This window comes from Rhyacophila brunnea, unplaced genomic scaffold, assembly GCF_057557595.1.
Source record: "Rhyacophila brunnea isolate RB1 unplaced genomic scaffold, BYU_Rbru_1.0 scaffold_2, whole genome shotgun sequence".
In the NCBI taxonomy this organism is placed as follows: Eukaryota; Metazoa; Arthropoda; class Insecta; order Trichoptera; family Rhyacophilidae; genus Rhyacophila; species Rhyacophila brunnea.
In genome coordinates this window covers 58,153,013-58,168,155 of record NW_028232859.1, presented here as the reverse complement: position 1 = coordinate 58,168,155, position 15,143 = coordinate 58,153,013, and the positions used below count along the sequence as shown (strand labels likewise).

The window sequence follows — 15,143 nt, the reverse complement described above, 5'->3', positions numbered from 1 at the left end:
TTTAATACTTTTGCTTTGGATATTCCTAGGTTATGGGCACCTGAGCTTTAAGCTCTTATCCCTTCATATGAAGTGAGTGGTCTGCGGTACTGGTTTGTATGAGTTTAATAAATGTGATTTTGTACCAAGTGTACGATGTGCGCGATACAGAATGTGGCGTCAGTCACACCAGATCCAAGCGAAGCAGAAGAAAAAAGAAAAAAAACCAACACCGGATTACCAATCCTTTTTCGTTCATCAAAATTTGAACCGGGGGGGGGGGGAGAAAAACTGCGAGAGCGGTGTGCAATATTATCGGCCAAAAACCCTTCCACTGTGATTGTAATCTGAAAGGGAAGTGTTGATTAGGTGATCTGTGAGAAACAATGTGGGGTTTGTCATACTTTGTTTTGTAAGACGAAAATTACAGTTGCAGATTCTCACGCCGATCATCTGCCCCGATCATGAAATTTTTATTCGTTCCCGGGGGTCGTGCCCAAAATAGAGCAATTCATATTTATATTGACTCTTATTGGTGTCTTAGCATGGACTGCCGAGTAGGGCCGCGCGCGAGTTTTCCCGACATTTATTCTTTTATCAAACGATGGGCAAATCGTTATCTCAGAAAGTACATCAATAGTACATTTTTTTTAGATTTCAAACAGCGAAGAATTGATAACGGAAAGTTTCAAATCGATAGAACCAATACACAATGTTGGCAAGTGGAGTATACGTTTTATAACTTTGCACTTTTTTGCACTTTTTACGACTCTGATACGCCTCTTTCCTGATTACCTCGCATAAAATTAAATCAAATGATATTCACTTGTATTAATATATTATGTTATTTTTGGAATATATATTACAATCTCATTTGCATCCTAGAGCCAGAGTGCATGAAGCATATACATACTGTAACCAGGGCGACGGGCAGATTCAAACAAGCATCTAGCAGGGTAAACCAAACGATATTTGATTACGTAGCATTTTGGTTGAGTGGGTATGACGCTTAAAATTCTGTCGCGCGTAACATCGCCCAGTCGCTTCTTGTGGACTTTGCGCATTAAGACTTCAGAAACAATAATTAGCCAACCAAGCACACTTTCGTATAAGTACCCCCCTATAACTGAATACAGAGAAATAAGAGATAGTGTGTGTATAAAGAGTTAGGTTCATGTGGAATTTCTAGTTTTTGATTACCTACACATTCTAGCTATATGTAGTAGCTAGCTACGTAGTGGGCCACGCATTGATATGTTCATTTGACAAACCCAGGCAGGCGATCTTTATTGGGCCGGCTGTAAAACTGGAATCGTTACTGTACTAATAAAATAGAAAAAAATATACAAACGGCCGAAAGGAAAACTACATTTAGAATACTTACGTATTGCGGGATCGCCTTGTGGTTCAATAAATACATATGATTATTTTGATGATGCGAGATCCAAAATATGTGCATATGTATGTTCTACCCACAACTAAAGTAAATTTCTCTCTAAAAACATGAACATTATTCACGTGCTTTCAAGGTGAATACCTATTCTTATCACCATACAGAGCATCTTATTCGAATAGTTTTGTTCATAAAGGTATTGTTTTGTTCAAACATCTAAAATTATGTCATAGGTATTATTAATTCGTTGTGTTACTAATTATTGATAAATGAATCCGATTTCCGTTTAAGGTTGAAGCTTCGCCTGGCGGAAAAATACAAAGGTTTTTGAGACATTTTTTTTTGATAATTTACATCTGCCTTTGGTAGGTGAAGTATTATTCATATTAAAGTGTTTGGCTTGTTTTTATTATCTGAGATAAATATATCACCAAGTAGCTCAATTTAGTCTCAATATTTTAAAATTCCTAAAATAATAGTGAAAGACATATTTTTTAATTTAAATATTTATCCATAATTCCTAGCAGAAAATTTCATTGCAGTAAAGTACCAAATAACCCAAAGATAAAAATGACTTATTGAATATTTTTCCAGAAATTCTACTTTAGTTCAGTTTATATTGATTGCCTAACAAAATGTTAAATTTTAACCAAGACGCAGTTAATTACTGTAACCATTCCTGCACGGCTATGTCAACTAGTTTTTAGTAAGTATTAGTATTTTGTATTTCTCTTAATCTGAAATAACACAAATAAGTCTTTGATTAATTCTGTATACAAGACGGTTGTAGGTCAAGTAGCGTTTGGTTAACCTAAATCATCATAAATCTAAATCAAAAGATAAGTTATTTTATTATCATTGTATTAATCATGTGTATAATAATATACATTATATTGTACATTGTACAAAAGCTTTTGAAACATATTCCGTGTAATCAATGACATTTTACAGCTTGCGACAACTCTGTGACTTGACACGCTGTGATTAAGTATTATTTTCCAAATTACCGCATCTAAAGATATACCTAATAGACAATTGTTGTTCTCATCGATCTCGCTCAATTCAGTTACGAAGGCTGTCGGGGCAGTCCATACCTCGAGATAATACAATTAACTCTTAAAATACGACATAGCACATATATCACAGTTTATTGATTCTGTTGGAATAACCATGCCGGTAATTGATACAGACAATATTATAAGTCTTCTAGGAAACAATATTTCACAAAGGCTCCAACAATAACAGCGTAAATTTCGGCAAAAAATACTCTAGTCAAGCCTCTACCCTAGCTGGACGACAGCGAACCCTGCCTTATCAATCTTATCACACTTGATCTGACACTTCACCTCAGAGTAACCTTATTAGTTTTTTTTGAGACGTCTACAAGTCACGAGACGAATTTAGGTGAATTTATATAAATGTTATATATTTTCATATAGAGTATAACAATATTTTATGTGAAAAATTGCATTGTGTTAGCACATTTTATTATAAAGGAATATCGCGCACTTTCAGGTAATGAAAATATTATTACGACTAGCACTAGGTAGTATTGGGTAAAATCACAAAAATCACTTATGTACAAAAAATATTAGGTTAAAATGATATAAAAGCATTATTCTTTGCGTTACAAAATTGAATAATCAATAATTCTTGGTGGAAAGGCATGAAGTACTTAAGGGGGGACATGCTCGTCGAAGGTCAAAATTGAGTTTTTATTGTATTTTCAAACCATGATCCTGGACACTCCTTAAACGTTGTAGATAATCTATTTATATAATTTTGAAGCCTTATTATCCTTTATAGTTATTTTAAACATTTGATGACTGCATAAAGTATTTTTGTTACATAAAATAGTATTCTTTTAAACCTCTCGCTCTAATGTTTTAGAATATAGTCATATTTCGGTACATAACTGTGCAGTGGTGTTAAGATTTTTTACATTTATTAATTTTTAAACGCATTTATAAAACCATTAGCATAATTTATTACGAGATAATTTTTGTAAAATATTCACGATAAAAAATTATATTGATGATCTCTGTGATCCCAAATTTGACAAGAATTAGGCATTTTATTATTCAAAAAATCGGCAAGATTAACAAATTTGAAGATGATTCTAAAGATATTTATTATAAGCTATGTCTTTGACCATTCAAGTGTGATAAACATCTTATGAATAATGATTGCTTTATAATAATTATTGACCTAAGAATAAGGTAGTGTTTTTTTGAAATACGCCATTTCTTTTGTCATTCCCCAGTAGTTAAGCTACAACATACGGCCGTAGCCATAAATTGACAAACTATAATTGAAGTAGGAAGTAAAATTATGTTAACGCGCGTGTTTGAACATGTACCTAACCGATTTTTTTTTTATTTTTTTTTAAACGGTACATGTTCAAACACGCGCGTTAATATCATTTTACTCCCTACTTTAATTATAGTTTGTCAATTTATGGCTACGGCCGTATGTTGTAGCTTAACCACTGGGGAATGACAAAAGAAATGGCGTATTTCAAAAAAACACTACCTTATTCTTAGGTCAATAATTATTATAAAGCAATCATTATTCATAAGATGTTTATCACACTTGAATGGTCAAAAACATAGCTTATAATAAGTATCTTTAGAATCATCTTCAAATGTGTGAATCTTGCCGATTTTTTGAATAATAAAATGCCTAATTCTTGTCAAATTTGCGATCACAGAGATTATCAATATAATTTTTTATCGTGAATATTTTACAAAAATTATCTCATAATAAATTATGCTAATGGTTTTATAAATGCGTTTAAAAATTAATAAATGTAAAAAATCTTAACACCACTGCACAGTTATGTACCGAAATATGACTATATTCTAAAACATTAGAGCGAGAGGTTTAAAAGAATACTATTTTATGTAACAAAAATACTTTATGCAGTCATCAAATGTTTAAAATAATTACAAAGGATAATAAGGCTTCAAAATTATATAAATAGATTATCTACAACGTTTAAGGAGTGTCTAGGATCATGGTTTGAAAATACAATAAAAACTCAATTTTGACCTTCGACGAGCATGTCCCCCCTTAATAAAATTAACATTTTAATACTTTTCCCACGTAACTTAACAACGATCAGGGCTGGCTTTAATGACATTATTCTACTGAGAATTTTAGTTGATGGGAGTTTTGTACTATTCCATTTGAGTCTTTTTTAACGAACTTTACTGTCGTTTTGCCCGTCGACATCTTCAAACATTATTTAGGACACTTCTTTGTTAACAAAACAGTATTTAACTATTATATAGATAAGAAATGCCTGAAGATCGAGTCAATAAAAACGATTCAGATAGAATAGCCCAAAACTTATTATATACAAATTAGAATTTTAATTTCAAGTATCTTCAGTCGATTATAACAGTGTTCTAATATATACTGAAAAGTTTGTTGATGTTCAATAAAGGCGATAAAAAACGGTGAATTACCAAATGGAAACTTGCAGTAAGCATGAATAAAAAAAATAATGTTTACGTCATCAGTGGTGAAGGGTAACTTTTCGATAGAGGTAAGCTGTGGAGATCATAGAAAAAAGTGTCAGGTATAGGTACTTACGGAAAATAAGAAGATAATACGATATTACTACTGATGAATACCTGTACACACTAATAACAACGACACACTAAATTAATGAAATTCCAATAGCTCACCGAAGATATGAAATAGAGCTATGAGTTTAAATTTAAAAAAAAATCATAAACATACCAATCAAAAATGATTAGATAAATATTTTTTTTATTTTTGAAAACAATCTAGATGCGATTGAATGCCATAGAAATTATCTTATTAATTATATTTGGATAAAGCTTCAGTCATCGACAATAATATTTTGGGCAAATGTTTTAGGCTTCGCCTTTCGAGCCTACCGTATTCCATACATTTCGGTAGACGGGGCTGAGGTCACGTAACATGTCGGTCATACAAAATAAATCTGAGCTGCTAACAAAATAATCGTATAAAATACAACAGTTGAAGACAGAGTGCGCCGTCGCATATTTTTTTACCGTCGATACGAATTTTAAATTCAATACTTGAAAATTCTGACGCCAGATGGTTCTGTATATTTTTTAAACTTTATAATGTCATTAGTCTATTTTTCTTATGGTATGCTTTAAATAATCGCCTAGTATTGAGCCTTCGCCACCGATGTACATACATAATATTAGTTATATAAAGTTTACTTACATTTATGGAGATTCAATAAAGTCAGAACCTGAAATAAAAACAAAAAATAGAAATTAATCATCACGAAAAGTAGAAAATGCAATTTACGTTAAAGATACTCATTTCATTTTGCCTTCGAAAACAGAGACCGAAAAAACATGAAGCCAAAAACGCAAGAAAACTGTTTTACATACAGTAAGCAAATTTTCCCGAAACAGATTAAAAGAATGACTGGACAGAATTTATGAAATGGAAGGCCTATCTATATGGGTATAATAAATCGACCAAACATACAACATTATAAGGGATACTCTAGTTTTATTGTTGTCTAAAATTATTCTTCTTTTTATTCGAAAGTGATTGTCTTTTTTAGAAAAATCCATTGAAGTTGAAACACAATGTCTTCAACACAACAATAAGTGTGATATTATTCAGTATCAAAATCAGAATTCCAAACACTCTTCGGTAGATATTAAAGTTGTTTCAAAAAGTTTTCTTCACACTAATCTCATACTCAGGTAGACAACTATCGTATAATTGGACATGGCGTCTATTAAATATATAATAAACAATTGTAAGTATATAAAATTTGGGAAAACCTCCAACATTTATTAAAAAAATTTAAAATATGAACACGTCAAATAAAATATGTAGTAAGGAATAGTCATTAGTAATTATAGCAGTAAAGTTCACTACCCAGATTGTGATGTATGTGCCAAGTTAAGTCCTATTCTGTACCTTCTTAGTCGTTTTCTAGATTAAAAGCTTCTTCTGGGTAAAAGCTTTATCAAGCGTTACTTAGTAGCAAAAGTTTACATATTAACGAGTTTATAATATATGTAATATTGTGATATACTGCTATTTGGTAAATGTATAAAAAGAGACGAATGATGTGAGAAAGGGATAGCTGATCAAGATCAAGTTGTCTAGAGGGGGTGGTAATTTTTAGTTATGGCGCAGTTATGGCCAACGTAGCGAAATAAATAATACTGCCGCTAATTCATGGGTACGTTACGTCATTGTGATGCGGATAACTGCCACGAGCTAAAACAATCATGGCCCCCACACGGGGGGGAGGGGGCTGACAGGGCTCTACTCTGGGGGCCCGGGCTCAGAAGAGGCCCGATGTGGCGAGTCGACCAGATAATTGAGATAAACACAAATCACAAATTTTCTTTAATAGTAAAAAAGGCACTATTTTACTTCGATAAGTTTATTATTTTAAAGTATGTGGTTGTGTGATACAATTTGTAATTGTGTGTGGATACTCGACAACTCCATAATTAAAATGGATGTATTAAAAATACACCATTTAGAAAATACTACGGTAAAGTGTCACATTGACTTTACCCTTAGCGATAGATAAGGGGGCCCGCCAAAGATCCTAGCCTGAGGGCCCGCTTCAGGATGTGGCAGCCATGAAAACAATTTAATACATATTACCAATATCTTATGGGTGTCAACATCTTTAAAATTTTATGTATACAAGTATTCGGGTCTGTTGGAAAAATATTTATTCAGCGGAGCAAACTTGGTATTATGACTGTATCGGTGACTTTTCCAATGTTCGGCCGGCATGCCATACCGTAACGACTGTGGAAAATGACAATTTTGAGGTGCAATAGATATTCATCAATCACCAATAAATTCACCGCGCTTTATCGTACGAAATGATTGATTGCATGGAAAGCCATTTGACAGCGGAGTCCCTGTGATTAAGCGAAAAAACGTTCGAGTGGTGATTCAATTTTCGCGCTTACTCAAAAAAAAAACAATTGCTTATCACACTTTATTGGGGAATTATTATATCTGTTTTGGAGACCATAAAATAAATTCGAATGCAAACATTACACACTCACAGGGAATTAGGTACTTGAGAGTTATTGGTGATATGAAGGTATGTAATTTATAATTTTCCGAAAATAATAATATTATTATCTACAACCAAAATGTGATAAACATTAACAATCAGCTTAGGGTCTAAGCCGTCTAGGCCAAGTAGAAGCCTTCAGACTAGGGATCTATCCCAAGTCAAAATTTTGATCCCGCGATTTCGGGATTACAATTTGACGATCACGGGATCGCGGGACTGGTCCCGGGATTGGCATTTTTTTCGGTAGTTAATATAAAATTTTTATATATGCAAATAAAATTGGTCAAAAATAAATATAGTATAATTTATACTATTTACGACATTAAATTTATGGAATATTGTGTACGTTCAATCTTGGAAATACATAGGTTTAATGGAGTAAATATTATTGGATTATAAATAATAATGTGAAAGTAAAACAGTTTTACTTATTTATGAAAAGATAACAAATACAATTTCAATTAAAATAAAAAAATAACATAATGTGTTGACAATAAATACAATATATAAAGATTAAAGATTTAAGTAATTAAAACATTATTCTGAATGATATGCTCGAAGTAATCTCCAGAATAGCATTTTATGGTACTGCGCAATGGTTTACTCTCTATAAAAAGAAGACGGCTTAGGAGTAAATGGCTGAAACGTCTAACTAAACTATGTTTCTTGATTTATTTATTCCATTTCCTAAATTCACTTCACGGATGTTACCTACATCGTACAAAAAATTATGTGGAATTTTTAATTTATGTTAAACTATTTTCATTTATAAAATTTCGTAGAAGCAATATTGTGTTTAGTGTTTACATAATATATTATATGAGATTGCTGATTCTGATAGTAAAGACTTAATGAATGGGTTAGCGAAATTTAAAATAGTAAAGTAAATCATGGTTTATGTATTTAATCTAACAAGTCAGCTAAACATGAAACTGCCGTAAAACGTAGGTATGAGATCATGGTGGAATCACTTTGTTAAAAGTGCAAAGCATTGTTTTTTTTTCAATATTTATCATTTGTATTTATGTGAAAAAATAAAATTAATTGGTAATATAATAATAGATAATAAATCAAACTTCATTCAAACTCACTTTATTTCTAACGTAGTTATATATTATTAAAAGTATTTTTTCTGTTATATATTTGTTTTATTTTATTTTCCATAAAAATTTATAAAAAAAAATCCGAAACTTTCGGGATTATGTATCGATATATATGTATCGAAAATAGTTCGGGATCCCGGTATTGGATTCCCTACTTCAGACATCTGCCCGCAAACAAAAAAACATTCCTATATTTAAAAAAAACTGTGAGAAAATATGTCTTTTTTATTCCGCTGATCGACAACACGTCCAAATTCACTGACAAACAAGCAAGTCTACGTCTTGTTTGTGGGATTTTGTACCATTTCATTCATCATTACCTACTGGATTATCAGACATTTTCCTCTTCATAACCATTGTCAACAGATGCGCCACAATGGTTATTTATTCGTATATTAAATGGAAAAAAACTTATAGTAACACAATGGTGGTATGTAGAGGATGAATGCAAGGCATAACGCGTAAAAGAAATAAATGAGTAAAGAAACAAACAAAAATGTTGGGCATACTACAAAGCGCAAAGAACTCGAAGTGGAAAATGGCAGGCATACCGCTCGTAGAACAGAACACCGCTGAAAAACCTGAGAGACATGGCACACTTATAATATGATAATACTGGATCGATGTGATAATCAAGCTTAGCTGTCTGTGGCCACGAAAGACTAGAGGACCGAGCGTGGCTGAGATTAAGTAAACGTAGGTACACATAAGACGCGGGACTTTCTTTATCCTGGATAACCCAGTACTACCGTTATGAAATTTAATATTAATATGTTTTCACTAATGCTGAAATATCGTAATCTTGACTTAGATTGTTAATCCCAGGATTGAAATTTCTGCCCGATATTCCTACGCTACGTACCTATACTAGGAGAGTTCAAATTTGCTGAAATGAATGAAAACTATCGTAAAACATAACGGTTCGACCCTTTCTTAAACCAAATAATAATACATTGGATCATAAATGTTAACGCGGCTTCAGCGACTTGAAAAAGACTGCGAATTTGGTATCATATTAAAATTCGAAAGTTCAATCCGTTTAGAATGACATTGTAGATGTAGACAATGTGGAAAGACCAAAACCATACACATTTGTAATAAGTAATATCGCCCTAGTCGATTTTTACATAAACGAATTGACTGGGTGTATTAAACATTTCCAGTTGTTGGTAGATAAGTATGTTTAAACTCAACAATTTACTTAAGAATTGTAAACATTTTTGCGGAGAAAAATATAGTATACAATGTTTTTATTATGAAGAAATATTTAATTAAAACACAGAAGGTATAAAAAAATTAAATATTCCTTATTAATAGTCAACAAAGAAAAAGTTTTTTTTTTTTTTTAATCTGAGTGACTTCCCATTGAGTTAGAACATTTAAATGTTAATCGTATATTTCAAGGAAAAGATATAACAATATAGGTAGGTACATAATATGTAAACGGATGCCAACAAGTTTAATCTGCGTGCCGATATGTATTATATCATCATTACCAAACAAAATATATTATACTATCATTATAATATATGCTACATTTCGTTAGAACTAATAATGCTGATCGACTATTTAAAATCACCACCGAGAGAGAGTGCTGTATTGTATGTAGTTGAGAAATATTGTAAAAATCTCTAAAACAATTATTTCTAAACAGTATTCACTTGACAGCATTTCTCAATGTGTTCTGGTATATTATATTATTTACTTATGATTTTATCCCGAATTCGGCCGGAAAATTATTTATATAGATAGGTATATATATATATATAATATAAATATCGATTATCTACCACCGCCACAGAACCAAATCGTCATCCTCCAATAGCTCAAATAGCTAATTCAATCCTTACAATTTTTTTTAAACAACTAATTTGTCAATTCAATGCATTGCCAATTGAGCACTGTATGACAATGGGTAGCAAACTCAAGAGTAATGATAGTACCCAACCATTGAAACAAAAATGAGACTCGCTTAGCTGTTTTCACACAAGTTTTAAATTTTGATAGTTTTTAACGTTTGGTAATGATTTTGACGTTTCGCGGATAGGAGGTATACAGCCAATTAGGTCTAATTTTTATTATTATGTATTTATAAAAAGATCGCCAGTTGCTGCAGCGGAAAAAAATCTTAAAAAATATTATGCTTCTAAATGCAGAGTTTATCCACCCTGTTACTAAATACTTATACGTTTATGCCAATATAGCAAGAACATTGACGACACGCATGAAGTTGAATCCGCACATCCCGGAAACCATGCAACATCGGATAGTACCTACTAGGGAATCCAATCCCGAGCCAAAATTCTGATCACGGGATTTCGGCATTACAATTTGACAATCCCGGGATTCCGGGATTGGCACTTTTTTTCCATTGTTAATATAAAAAAATTATATTTACAAATAACAATGATAAAATCGGTCAAAAATAAATCTAGTATAATTTATACTATTTAAGACATTTATTGTTAATATTGTATACGTTCAATCTTGGAAATACATAAGTTTAATGGAGTAAATAATATTGTAATATAAATAATAATGTGAATTTAATATGAGATTGCTGTTTCTGATAGTAAAGACTTAATGAATGGGTTAGCGAGATTTAAAATAGTAAAGCAAATCATGGTGTACTTATGGCCTTTCCGCTTCATAAATCTAATTAGTCAGCCAAATATGAAACTGCCGTAAAACGTATGAGATCATGGTGGAATTACTTTGTTAATAGCGCGAAGCATTGTTTTTTCCAATCTTTCTCATTTTAATAATAGATGTGAAAAAATAAAATGAATCGGCAACTTACACATGTGTATAAATCAAACTTCATTCAAACTCAGTTTATTTCTAATATAGTTATTTGTTATTAAAAGTATTTTTTCTGTTATATTTTCGTTTTTATTTTATTTTCCATAAAAATTGATAAAAAAAATCAATCCCGAAAGTTTCGGGATTCTTTTATTCTTTTTAATCGTTGGTCCTATAACAGTGGTACCGCAACAACGCGGGTTCGACCGGGACGACGCAAACCGTCCCGGCATTTTAAAGGTCACCGACGATAAAAAAGCACTTGGAAAAAGTGGGAAATCGAGTCGTATTTTGGATGCATATTAATTATTATCGATGAAAAAATTGTTTGCCCCAGATTCACAGAGTAGAGTTTTTTAAAGTTCTGAAACTTGAGAGATTGAAGTTAAAAATACTGCTAAAAATGGCCCATTGGCATAGAAATGTTAGTCACCTTTAAACGATAATAACATTTTTACAAAATCCCTTTTTGTTCAAATACACAAACCAAATAGGTATCTGACTTCTAGGTAGGTTCAAAAGTCCTACAGGAATTAAATAGGTAAGATTGACAAACAAATAGGGTGATCAGATCATTATCATGTCGCACAAAATGGGGAGATTGAACATTATGTTAAGAGTACAAGAGAAATAACCTAGCTACACCATCCTCGCTCTCAATTAATTTCCACAATCGGATAGAGCACACTAGCTATCAGTGTTATCACAATCAGCCTATCCCATCAACAGGTACTCGACTCGGCTCGGTATCAGCGACTAGATACACATGTATGTAGTATCGCATACATACTACTTAGAAAGACACTCAAAGGTAAACACTGGATTGGCCAGCAAAATAAACGACAGTGGTGGAGAAAAACACGTGTACTGCGTCGGTATTAACCGGATTTATCCGCATACGAAAAACATGTTTTATATTTCAGTACTCAATGTCATGGAATGCTACAGGGAAAATTCAAATGTTTTATTCAAATTTTTATACAAAACATAAACTATAATAAAAATAAATTTAGAAAACACTCTTGAAAGAACATTTTGAATCTCATAATGTGTAAATTGTCCCAAACGCGTTTCCTACTTATTAATGGATGCAGAATCTGAAAAATGAAAGGGTCCATGAACACACTGTATCGACTAACATTAGCCCAGTCGCACACTGAAGATTGTCTCGACTGGGATATAGTCATTCACATGGCTCGAAATAGACCGAAGTTCGGTTCCGGTTCTTCGTGGAACTTATTTTTATAAAAGAAACAAGTCATTCAGAGGGCTCGAAATGGACCGAAGCGCTGTTCCGGTTCATGAAATCGACAAAATTATCGCTCCGTCTAGTGGAAAAAATAATTTGACCGTCTAAGCTAGATATATTATTAAAAAATCTAACAAACTTATTTATTTATAAAATACACATAAAATTAGATAACTAGGTTGATATTTTCGAAAAATTATCTAACGCTCCGGTTCGTAAAATTTACCATTATGAGTGCTGGTCATTCATCAAAACTGGGCGCAATGTTGCACCTTTCTTCCTGGAGATAAGTTTATAACCCGAAACAGTTGTCATCGAATTCAAATATCGTAGAATTAACAAAAAAAAAACTTTGTTGTAGAACCATTCTTAATCGTTACCAGTTAGACAACATAATTATTCTATTAAATTATAAAATTGATACTGTCGACTGCCAGACAGTAGGTACCTACTTACTTGACGGAATTTTAATTTTAATTGATTTAAGTGTGGTACTATTCCAATTTAATTAAATTAAAAATATTTTATTGTGCTCATTATTTGACATCGAAATTAAATTGTTTTGTTTTATAATTCTTGGGCAATCTATTTTTTTTTTTTAAATAATTCATTGGTCAAAACGTATTCAAGTCTCTACGACTGTATTTTCTAAACCAATAATTTCCACGCAACGTATGTGTGAGTATGGTAAGTAGGTTTTATAGTGAGCTACCTAATGTGGATAAATTGGATATTGTCGTCTACAATGGCAGCGTTGAAAATGTTAGAAATTATACGACATGGAATCCAATTATAATAGAGTTACAAACACAATACATTCAATTAATTAATAATTATATCTACAAACTTGAGAAAGGTACTATTATTTTGGAACAGATATCAATTAACACTGGGGGAGGGGTGTAAGTGTAGTAGCTCTATTTTCTAGAAAGTGTGTAGCTCTCGGGGAGATGATGGCATCCATATATATGGCATCACGTCCTAATGGGTGAATGGCTGGTAAATTTAACGAATTGTGACGAAAGGGTTAGGGGAGGAGATAGTTTTAGAAAATGTGACATCACAAAATATTATTTTTTTTTCAGATAATATTTGTTTTCATGAGAACATTAAATTGAAATCAATAATTTTCAATAGGTGCATTAATTTTTACAAACGAGGGTGAGTTTAACAACTTGATGTAATTTACATTGGATGCATCATTTGTAAATATTTACTAACGTGTTGTCATATTGTGAGAGTTTATGTCATAATCCATCTAAATGAAGATAGTCAATATAATAAATTTAAAAAAAACTTATTTTAGGGGTTCGAGCGTTTCAGTGTTGCTCTGTAAAATAAATAGCAACTATTAAAAGTTTACTACGAATGAAATTGCAGTCCGAAACGATTACACCTAATTTCATGATTAGTAATCAAGTGTACCGAGCTTCATTTTCGTATGAAAATGTTCTATCTGCTTTATAAGAACTTCAGTATCTTGGATAGGTATAGGTACCATTTTTGAAAAAGAGAACGCGAATAAGAAAATTACAATGTGAAAAAGAAACATGAAGGTATAAAAGAAAACATAAAGAATCGTTAAAGATCGCTCAGTCTTCATCGAATCGGATGATTAACTAACATTAAAAGAAAACAAAATGACAAATGTATTCTTGTCCTGATATTTAATGGTTAAAAATAATAAGGATATGACCTAGGTACATATCTACAAAATATATTTTCAAAAGAATGTTCATGAAATTTTCATAATTAGGAAACACCTCAGAGAAATATATGACCACTAGAAAAAAAACTTAATTTGTCACAATTAGGTATGACTCCTTTAGCATATTGGACTATGTGCGTGGGCGCGATACCTGAGAGATGCAGGTTCGATTCCTGCGGGGTGTCTTAGTTTTTTCAAAAAAAAATTTTGTATCGGTTATAATATATTTTCACAGAAGTGTTGTCAAAATTAGTTAACTAGCAGTTTTTAAAGTCTCACTGAAGCGGATTATAAATTTCAATATTGATTGGCAGTCGACTTTTGTATTTTAAATTTTAAAAAAATTACTTTAATTACACACCGGTGTTGGGATATCTCCAAATTGTGTTATAACGTACATGTACTTGCTGATAATCCGTTGAATAAATAAATAGTTCATGGAATTATTATTCAGAAAGTATCCAACTCACACATTGTTTCAAACGACTTTTAAAATACCTATGCAGAAAAATGTAAATTTAAAAAAAACTGCTTTACGTTCAACGCGTTGTACGCTTATTGAAACTGCTCACTTAAAAAACGTGGTTACGGGCTTTTAACCCAGATAGCAAAAGAAATAATCGCTTTCGGTGGGTAGTTTGGTTTATAGGCACATTTTTATGACCGCTTATTTAACGAATACAATTTTATGCAGTAGCCATGAACCCAAATATGACACGTTATTCACCAGTGTACAAATATGTTTTACGACACGTGTTTCAACCACATAATGGGATACATTATCAAGTATGACTACAAAATGTACCGTACGAGTTTATAGAACACTATGT

At 31.9% G+C, this 15,143-nt stretch overlaps 1 protein-coding gene across 5 annotated transcripts in view; it reads right to left on the bottom strand.

Annotated features, from left to right (window-relative positions):
- The window catches only part of krz (beta-arrestin protein kurtz), a 393,216-nt gene that overhangs the window by 179,356 nt on the left and 198,717 nt on the right, over positions 1–15,143 (bottom strand). For all 5 annotated transcript variants that reach the window (XM_085946994.1, XM_085946996.1, XM_085946998.1 and 2 more), the window contains one exon: positions 5,600–5,627. The gene's annotated coding sequence lies outside the window, so the exon portion shown is untranslated. The remainder of the gene's footprint in view (positions 1–5,599; positions 5,628–15,143) is intronic.